Source organism: Octodon degus, unplaced genomic scaffold, assembly GCF_000260255.1.
Source record: "Octodon degus isolate 3935 unplaced genomic scaffold, OctDeg1.0 scaffold00010, whole genome shotgun sequence".
Taxonomy (NCBI): Eukaryota; Metazoa; Chordata; class Mammalia; order Rodentia; family Octodontidae; genus Octodon; species Octodon degus.
In genome coordinates, this window is record NW_004524586.1 from 2,908,291 (window position 1) to 2,919,257 (window position 10,967).

At 45.3% G+C, this 10,967-nt stretch overlaps 1 protein-coding gene and 2 pseudogenes across 1 annotated transcript in view; 1 reads left to right on the forward strand and 2 right to left on the reverse strand.

The window, feature by feature from the left end:
* Sorbs1 (sorbin and SH3 domain containing 1) overlaps window positions 1–10,967 on the reverse strand; it is a 261,970-nt gene that overhangs the window by 162,242 nt on the left and 88,761 nt on the right. The window lies entirely within an intron of this gene.
* On the reverse strand, window positions 2,706–3,616 carry LOC101567680 (annotated as a pseudogene).
* On the forward strand, window positions 6,964–7,497 carry LOC101592995 (annotated as a pseudogene).

Genomic DNA, 10,967 nt, shown 5'->3' on the forward strand with positions numbered 1-10,967 from the left:
TCCCCCTCCCCTTCCCCCTCCTCATCACAAGCACTCTCTGGTACTGACTGTCGAGTGTCACTGGGAACTGATGTACACCGGACCAGTGACCTCCTCCTAAAATGAGATCTGGGGCTCTTCTAAGAGTCCGAGAGCTGAAGGCTGGGGAGCTGCTGTTCGTCCTTCCCAGCTTCATGCTCACGTCCCTGCAGGTTTCACCTGCAGTGTCAGAACCAAGGGGTCACGGCGGTTCCCTACCCCACTGCTATGGTTTTCCAACTAGGGTGGAAGAACCTCCTTATATTTATACTTCCTGAGTTTTCCTTGGGTAAAGTAATTCTGTGGCAAGAAAGAGAGGAAAAGAGAACAAAAAGCTCATAAACCAGAAATCCAATCCATGTCATCTGGATGCAAAATCTGCGACTCAGAGGGCAACAAAAGGCTCTCTTCCTTACAGACCATGCCAGTCACTTCTACTAACTTCTACCCATTTCCCTCCAAGCCCATCTCTACTCACTCGGGACAGCCTCGGCCTTTAGCCTCTGGGAACTAACGCTGGATTCCGGATGAGAATAGCCCTCCACGGTGAAAGGGCTCCCTCTGGAACCCTGGATGGCACTAGAACTAGCTAAGTCCATTACTTACGCTCTATCCTGCCTGCCCGCTGCACCTCACACACCTGGCTGGCAGCGCAGTCCCTTGGTCATGTGCTCCCTAACATCTCGGACAGTATTCACTCACAAGCCCTCACTGATGTTGGTGGGATGAAGCTCCGTATCTCAAGTGGGTGCGCACACCGCTCACACTTTCCCTCCCATCAGCCCCTCCCCCCACACCTACCTCTTCCGCAGCTTCCATTTCTGTGGCCCACAGAACTGACATCTACCATTCTATTTATCACGAATGTAATAAGCCTTAAATCACCCTACATTCCCCGTACTGCTACAGTTTTGGGTTATGGTACTATTGTTGTTTTTCTTTTGAGACCGAGTCTTGCTATGCTTTTGAGACAGGCCAGACTTGAACTTCCTATGTAGCCTAGGATGGCCATAATGTGCTGAGATCCTCCTGCCTCAGCCTCCTCACTGCTGGGATTACAGTTGTGTGCCACCCTACCTGGCTGCCACGTCCTGACTTAAGCAATGAAAGATTTTTGTGGATCAAATTTCAGTAGGGAGAAAAATCCACAGGGCTCCTATAAAGCTCAGAGGTGCCGGGTGGGTAGCATGGGCAAAAGGGAAAAGGCAGTGAGCACTCAGGCCTGCTGAGACTTCACACATTTCCAGGTCGGCGGTTGGCCCAGAGGAGGCCAAGGGACGCAGCTGCTGGCTGGGGCCACCACAGGGCTGGAAGATGCGGCGCGGCCTACCTGGATGCGATGCGAGCAGGTGACCCCGCTGCTGGCAATCCGGACTAAGGCGGCAGTCAGCAAGAAAGGAGTAGACCTCGCGAGACGGACTCAAGGAACGAAGAGATGTGACAGCTTCCAAGTGCTCGTTCCAATGACTCCTCCAGTCATCTCTCGCCCGTGCGCCCCCCAGGACCTCAACCCCACATACACCCTCCTTGGCATTCCTACTGGATTCTGAGGCTGCCCCCATCTCCAAGCCTTGAATTTCACCGGTGCTTCCACTAACGCCCGGTCACTCACATCCCCAAACCTCGAGGCCGCTTGAACAACTAGTAAACTGATCCAACAAAAACTGCTTTTATTTTAGTCTAATTTTATTTTCAATTTTTATGAAAGTCCAGTATCAGATGAAGAATAATTTTAATAAGACCTATTTATGATCTAAGAATTCAAAAACTCCAAGTTCCCACTAAAATCATTATGCTCAGTCCATATCAATATGAGAAAAGGGTTAGATTCAGAGCTGAAACAACAAATAAACCTGTAATCTTGTTTGTTTTCAGCCTTTCATACTTATTTGAGGCCTTTAAAGAATCAAAGTTGAATTCTGCCAACAAAACTGCTAATAAGAAAAATTGAGTCCACAAATAGTTTTAAGTTTTATAAATCCAATATTATTTGTTCTTCAAACAACAGAATTCAGGAAATAATTTGTAACTATATATATTTTTTTTTCATGGCTTGCAAAAAACATAAAGTGTCAATACCCTGACATGCCAGTGTAGTCACACTGACTTCCAAAAAAAAAAATTAAAAGGCATGAAGAAATCACTCCCAGAAGAGAAAATGCAAACATATCTAAATAAAATGTCACTTAGGGGCTGGGGAGATGGCTCAGTGGAATAAGCGCTTCCCTGGCAAGTGCAAGGGCCTGAGTTCAATCCCTGGTTCCACCAAAAAAAAAAAAAAAAAAAGTCATTTAACCTGATTAGTTTTTTCAAAAGATTAAAATAATGACTAACCTTTTCTACCACTTCTTAAAATTAGTCCACATTTATATTTGTTGTTTTGTTTTTTTGTTGTTTTGTTTGTTTTCTTTTTTTGCGGGGGGGACAGTACTGGGGATCAAACTTGGGATGTTGCACTTGCCAGGCAGGCGCTTATGCTGCTGAGCTATATTTCCGGCCCGCACAAATATTTTTTTTTTACACACACATGTAGAATTATATTTAAATTTATATAGAACAATATTTACATTTATAAGTTATACTTTTGAAATGGAAAGCGAAGTAGTTTTAGTTTTACAGCAAAGAAAAATGTAAAAGACAAAAACCAGACAGAATCAACAGTAAAAATACAACTATTCATCCTAGATTATAACATGTGGAAACTCTGTCAGAAACCTACATCTTCTTAATCTGACTGTCCAAATCACCAAAACACAGATAAGGCAGTGCCATTTTGCCAGAAATCTGGTTAGCAGGATCAGAGACTAACATTTTCTAGAGTAAATCCAAGCCATTTTCATCCAAGTTTTCGACATGGGCTCCCAGGCTTCCGGGTTTCCACTTGGGAAATGTGTTCTGATAGTCCTGTAAAGGCTCCACTTCTAGCCACACTTCACTGTTGGGAGTGCCTGAAGATCTGAAAGTCCTGAAGAGCTGATCAATTTCTGAATCCCATGGAACAATGGTTTCTTAGTTGCCAATTCTGCAAAAATGGTGCCTATACTCCAAATGTCAACTGGAGTAGAGTGATGAACAGATCCCAGCAGCACTTCTGGAGAACTACACCACGGGGTCACTACCTCATGCATATAAAGCCTAATAGATATCCCAAAAGCTCTAGCAAGGCCAAAGTCAGCCAGTTTGATTGTTCCCTTGTCACCAATCAACAGATTTTGAGGTTTCAAGTCTCTGCAAAGAATTCTTCTAGAGTGACAAAAGACAATGCCCTGAAGGATCTGGTACAAATAACTCTTAACAAGTGACGCATCCATGAACTGCCCAGGAGGAACAAAATCCAAGTACTTCTTGAGAGCGATGGAAAGTCATTAAAAAATGAGATACAGCCTGAAATCCTGCACAAGCACATCTTGATGTTTGGATGGTAAAGTTCTTCTAATACAGAAATTTCCTGAATTGCAGTACTAGGAAGCCCTTCCTCTCCACTTTCTAGGCTGATTTTCTTCATGGCTACCATTTGACCTGTAGTTTTATGTCTACCCTCATATACAACTCCTTACGTACCTTCTCCAATTTTCTCTATTTTGGTGTATTCTTCCATAGTTATTCAACTGATAGGCTAGACCCTCACCTGCATCTCTCCTTACCCGCACAAATATTTTTAAAATGAACACTCAATGTTGGTAAATGAAAAGACACTGGTTTTTTAACGTACAGTGAATGACACCATAGATCGTGTCTACTACTTTCAGCAGTATGCACCAATGAGCTACGCATCTCCTCCCCGCTACGCTGTAGCAGAGTCTAGTCCAAAGGAAGTCTCGCGTGACATAAAGCTGTATGCAGAGACTTTATCCACAGCTCTGTGGGAATTATGAAAACATTCTGGTGTTAAGCAACAGGGGAACCCACTAGCAGCCCACTCAGCCACCAGGTAGACTACTGGGCACTTCCACGTGTACTGGTTCTATACACTCCACAGCGTGGGCAAAGGATCTTATCAAAAGATCAGGTAAAGGCAGCAGAGTATAGGTCTATGTGGGCATTTGTGATTACAATTATGTAAAAAAAAAAAAAAACTAAGCATGCCCAAGTTCTAATAGTAATGGTGTTAGCTAAAAATATAAGCAACTGCTGTCATTTCTATTTTCCAGGCTCTTATAATATAGTTATACAGGTTGAGCGTCTCCTACCTGAAATGTTTAAGACCAGGAGTATTTCAGATTTTTTTTGGATTTTTGCAATATTTGCATATAAATAATGAGGCATCTGGGGGATAGGGTCCAGGATAAATAGGAAATTTATTTTATGTTTCACACAGATAGCCGAAAGGTAATATTATACAATGTTTTTAGCGTGCCTGCATGTCACACGAGGCCAAGTGTTTCACTTACATTGAATGCAGGCACTCAAAAGGTCTCATATTTTGAAGCATTACCTATTTTAGACTTCCGGGACCTTCAGCCAATAGTACACTTCTTTTTTAATGAAAACTAATTACTTTCTAGTTCATATTTAATAGCTGATAAACACCTATGTGATATTTAGAACTCTCAAAGCAAAGTTGCAGAAGACAAGTTCAAAAATGCTCCAACAATTTTGTCTGTTACACAACAACAGCTTCACAAGATCCAATTTTTCACAGGCCTAACAGTGACTAACCCAAAATGTGGACTTCAAAATTAATCACAGGGATTGCTTTTGTTTAATGAAGCCAAATGACTCCCATGCAGTTCCTTATGAGGACAAGGCAAGAAACAAAATGCCTCAAATGTCCAGCCAGATTTCCTAACGCAGCAGCTGCACCACAGCATCTCATCTTCAGAGGCAGCAGGCCGCCAGGTGACCACACACAGCACCTCCACTGCTGCTGGACCCGCTCCTGCCAACTCCCTGCTCCTCCTGGACCTCATGGCATTCTGAGCCTCAAGTTCCTTGTCTTTATACATTCAACTCTGGGCACACCAAGTTTCTTAGGCACTGTTAGCCAAAACAATTCCTAAATGTGAAAACTGGCTCATCTGTGTTTCCCAAATATGGTCCTGTCTACTGAACCAAAACAAAGCTGTCTAATTACGACATCCAGTAGATTTGGAATCTTCCACTTATAATCTAGATAATTCACAATAGGGCAGATTCCCAAATTCACTCGATAAAAGCAAAACATCTTTGCACTTAGCATTATAAACCTATAACCTCAACATAAGGGCAAGTCCAGGATAGAGACAGCAGGCTTGTCCTGAAGGGGTACTAGCTCAAGTCTACCTGTGGAGCAAACACAAAAGGAAACAGTGAGTTCAAGTGACTCCCGTGGGGAGTAACAGGCCACCATGCAGATAAACGAGACTAAAGCAGTCCAGGTAACTGAAAAGCAAATCTAAACATGTCTTTACAGCTTAAGACCAGGAGAGAAGTATGGGCTGGACATGGCAGGAGAGGTGTCCCCCTCACAGACAATGCACACAGAGGTCTCACCCCATTTTTCTTTTAAGTCACAAAATTCCTAAAGCTGCATATTCACCACATCCTGTATCACGCAGACATCCGCGGTACGGGCCCATACCATGCTCAGGAGTAGGGGAACAGAGGCTCCATTCAGTAAAAAGACTTTGAGTCTTTTGCAAATACATAGCTTAAATACTTCACTTCACGATACTGACTTACTCAAAAACTGTTTGGTTTCCTTAAGTTCCTGGATTTTACTGGGAGTATACTAACCTACCCAAAAGTCAATATGAAACTCTGAAAACATTCTCTTTTCTGAGAAAACCTTTCTTCTAGGTGGTGTTTGCTTAATCACTGAGGTGCACAAATACACGCAGGCCTGGAATCCATAAGCCCTGGACTTGGAGTGCGTAGGCCAACGATCACCCGAGATCACCTGACTACACTACACCCGAGACGTGGGCGCCCGCACACAGCAGCTCACCAGTACTGTGCACTCCCCCAAGCTACCACTACTGCGCACTCACTTGGGGGAACTTTTCATACATCACGGATAAAAGCTACATCAAAGTATTTGAGAATACGGTGCCAATTTCCAACATGGATTTTCTTCCAATGTAGATAAAGCATTTAATGTGTTACCAAGCTTACAGAAAATACTCAATAAATACATTTCATTTTACTCTCTGTTGTATTTCAAGGCCAGAATACCTGCAAGTAAACTGGCATCTAACACACACTTATGTATTAATACGTAAACACGAGTGTCTGTGTTTATGCACATGCAAACTTTATCTATACTGAGGGCAGAGGAGGAGCACAGCTCGACTGGGGTCTCCCACACACTCCCACGTTAGCTGCCACATACGCTTGCTGGCTCCTGGAAGACAACGATAAGCCAGGGTCAGAAGAACTAGATCTGAGTCCAAACTTGGTCAGGGCTGTGCCGGCTGGGAAGTCCCTCGGGTAGACAGCCTTGGTACTCACCCATAAAAGGGAATTCATATCTAATTTAACAAGATGTTCTCAAGATTCAACTTCTAAAATATGTAAGACACTGTAAACTGTTAATGGAGAAGCACTCTTGCAAAGAAGGCGCCATCCCCTTCTTCCCTCGTGCTTACCGTTTCAGCAGCCTTGTGAGGAGGAGCCCAGTCCTACTGATCACCAGGCCGATGTAACCAACGCTTACCTGCACCACAAATCAGGATTTACAAACTGCAATATGATTCAAGCACCAAGAAATCGGTCTCCAGCTCTACATGAAAGATTTCTTGGAAAGACACGTTTCAAAAGATCCTGAGTTGTTGTCTCTTACGGATCAGGTTCCAAGGACAAAAAAACATTACAGACACAATGCTTACTCATGCAGAGGCTCTGTAGCTCACTCTGAGAGACAGACATATGAAGCATCTCCTCATTCCTAAAAGCAACCTGGGAGCCGGCTAATTTGCAGTTCTGACCCTCAGAACCTCTAGTAAGGTCTCCATACCCACTCTGCAAATGGAAAAACTGGGCCTCAGTAAGAATCAGAAGACTTGTTGGGAAGTCCAACAGGAGCAAGTGGAGGGTAGTGGTGGCTGGCTCAGCCGTTCCGTTGTCAACATGAAACTCTGTCCGCGCCCAGGACCTACATGCCCTCGAAGTGACCAGCCAGGAGACGGCCGCCCGGATCAAGGCTCACGTGGCGTCACTAGAGGGCATCGCACCGGAAGATCAAGCCGTTCTCCTGGCAGGCCAACCGCTGCAGGATGAAGCCACCTTAGGCCAGTGTGGAGAAGCAGCCCTGGCCACTCTAGAAGTAGCTGGTCACATGCTTGGAGGTAAAGTCCACGGTTCCCTAGCTCACGCTGGAAAAACGAGAGGCCAGACTCCCAAGGTGGCCAAACAGGAGAAGAAAAAGATAGGCCGGGCCAAGCAGTACAACCAGCGCTTCATCAACATTGTGCCCACATTTGGCAAGAAAAAGGGCTCCAATGCCAACTCTTAAATGCTGTGTAGCCCTAGCTTTCTCTAATAAAGCTACTTTGCCCAGTCAAAAAAAAAAAAAAGGAAGCAAACGGAAAAGCTACAAGACAGACCCTGGCTCTGGTGCCACCACGCCACTCTATCCCACAAGTCACAAAACTGTTCCTGCCGGGAGTGAGACGCTCCTGTGCAAGGAGTGCTCAGAGAACACACAGATCTTAGAAGGACAAGTGGCTCATCTACAGGACTCTCATCCAGCTATGGAAGTACAGTAATTACACTTACAACCAATGTAAGAGATGGCCTCTACCCTCAGAGACTTTCTATGCTAGCTGGAGAGAGAAGACGCACGTGAAACCACGATAACACAACAAACAGCACGGAAGAATATGCAACGGCTGCCCACCGCTACAGGAATATTCCAAAGAAAGAGAGCAAGCCTCCGAGATTCACGGGGGAAAACAAGGCATATGCCAACCAAAGCACTCTTTTCTAGATGGTTAAAAGAACTGTAGTTTCTATACAGCATCTTCCAACAGACAACCAAAAGCAACAACCCGCACCAACGCCTGCCTCCCTACACGTTCGTACCTCTTTAGTAAGTGTAGACGGAAACTCTCAAGTAAATGTAGCTTGGACCGAGGTGCGGCTGCGCCACCTGCTAGGTATGTGATCTGCAGTAACCCTCCTAGCCCTCGAGAGATGAGAATATTGGCAGCCGTCAGCCTCACTCGCAGTGTCACAGGAAGAGGAGACCAAGCACACCCGGGCCCACGGCAGCGTGAGGACGCTGTCAATCAGTTTCAGCGGCTTCAGCGCGCCCCTCATCCTCGGTAGCCTCTGAGGGGAGACGCCGGGCAGCCCGCTTCTCTGAGCAGCAGCAGATGCTCTTTTTCAACTCTAGGAAGGCTGCTCTGTTCAAGGTAATTAGAAAGAACCTCTCGGGGGCTGGGGTGCAGCTTGATGATAAAGCACGTATTCAGTAGGACTGAGGCCCGGAGTTTGGCCCCCAGCACCACACAAAATATTAAAAACAGCAGAAGGATAGTCTCAGTCAGCGTCCACTACAGAACTTGCGCCCGGTGCTTCTCGGCCCTGTGAGGTCACATGACCTGCTTTCCCCAACAGCGCAACCTGTGAACGAACTTCCTGCAAGAAGCAAAGTACATGGGCTACTCTTTTCCTCAAGAGTTTATTCTCTTCGAGTTATCTGTCATCTGATTGCCAGATAAAACTTCCTATCTTGCGTGTCTTCTGCAACTAGCAAGCTGTTCGCCTCACAAAGCACCTAAGTCAGAATTCCCCCACCGGTCCTGGCTGGCAAAGCACACAGCTAGAATGGTTCACTTGGTGGAAAGGCTTCACACTGAAGAGCACAAGGAAGTGACGTGGGACAGGTGCTGCACACAAACCAGGCCATGGAGCTAAGTTATGCAGGAGAGAACTTGCCTAATTCAAGATTCACCCCAGCCGAGGCGGGCAGAATGCACCAGAGCTAGAGGCTCTGGGGCAGGGAGCAGGCCGGGGTGGGCTGCGGCCTTCGGTGGGGTCATGGGAGAGGGCACTGAGGCCCAAAGGCACTCAGCAGACACACACAAATCCTTCAGCCACATACATCCCTCTGTCCAGGAGAGCAGCTCCCAGCGAGCGGGAGAAGGAAAGCTCAGTGGAAGACTGGATCACAGCAACTCAGGGAGCAATCTCTGCATCCCTGTTCTCGCTTGCTTGAAGCACTGCCTGCTCCTCAGAGGATCTGATCCCCCATGCACGGCTCCTAAATTTCATTCTGCCACTTCTGCCCACAGCGAAGCTTCTTTTCTGCCCAGCTGTCTTGGTGGCTGACGAGATACAATTATCAGAAAATAAACGCTGTCCAAAGTCCTCTAGAACATTTAACAGCTTACTAGCGAAACAGAAAAACTACAATATCAACCACTAGAATAGAATAAAAGGTGATAAGAATTAGAGATGTAAATACTGTGAAATTCATATTACTTTAAGTGAAAATCTATATCATTTGTAATTTTTTCTGTTTTAATTCTAATTTGTACTCTCCTTAAAATAATAAAATAATAGAAAAGAGATCATTTCCAGACTGATAAATGCTGAGAATGGTTCTTAATTCCAAATGCTCTGTCTTCACATTCACAACTTACACAAATGTACCACGTTAGAAGAAAATACCTATGTCTCTTCTGGTTAGCACAAGATGCACACAGTAGGAGTTTGAGATGGCCAATAAGAGAATAATCAAAATGCATTGCACCAGCTTTAATCAGCAAAGAGTCAGGTGTGCCTTGTGGGGATTCTACTGCCGCAGTAAACCTCAGCGTGCCCACATGCAAAACAGGGATGAAACAGCATTAATTTCTCTATCATGAGGACAAATGCTGCTGTCTGCCATGAAACGCAATGCGTGGCACTCAGGAAGAACTCAGTTAGAGGTGACATAACTAGCGTGCTTCCCACTTGTCACATTCTAACTCAAAGGAGTCCAAGTGGGTGGAAATCCAAGTTAACAAAAGGCTCCTATTTAGTCCCTGCTTTACTATAATAATAATTTGCTAGATCCTGTATGAGGAGACAAGGGCCCGGCCAGGAATGAGAGCTTTTGGCCTTGAGCAGAGAAAATTCAACCCAAACTTTGTGGTGACCCTGCAGTTGCAGAGAAGTCTGCAGGTTACCAGGCAGCATGCCTGGGCCATCTGCAGCACAGGCGGACCTCTGAGTCTAACAGGAAGGAAGGAAGAAAGGGAGGGAGTGAAGTAGGAAGAGGGGAGGAGGCAAGCGGGCAGGCAGGCGAGGCAATGCTGTAGGATTTGGCTTTAACAAGGTCCTACGTGTTAGCCAGGTACTGCAGCACAGTGGCACACACCTGAAATCCCAGCACTTGGCAGGCTGAAGGAGGATTGTGAGTCCAAGGCTAACCTGGACTATCTAGTAAGACCTGTGTCATGACAAAAAGGAAAGATTTCATGCGGCAAAAACCCTCAGAGCCTCCTTCCTATTAGTTTCGTTTCTAAGTACATAAGCCTTAAAGACCTGAGCAAGTTGCTGAAATAATAAAATGCAACAGCCAGACACACACTGAAACATTAAGCGCTCCGGCCCTGCCCAACCCTTCCTACAGGACAAGAGGCAGCCAGGGCAGCCCTGGAAGTTAGTTGCTTTGTCGATGGTCCTGCGCTACCGTCTTTCCCTGTGCGACAGACACTAAAATATTCTTCTAAATTGTTTTTAAAAGTTCCTCAAGGCATCACCTTCACTTAAAAAAAAAAAATTGGGACTCATCCAAAAGTTAACGCACCTTAAATATTGGCAAAACACAGGTGAAAATTTTCAATAATTACCAAACACGTTAAAAGGCATTCTAAGTCATGAAGAAGGAAGTCAGTCCGATACTGTGTAGGGTTGAAGATTACTGCCAAGGAATACATTTTGACATACGTTCCACATAAAATTAACAGAGACGGCTCCTGTTCCAGTGCAGCGCACGTGCCCTTTAATTAAGCACTCAGTTCCTCTGCTTTCCTTTACTG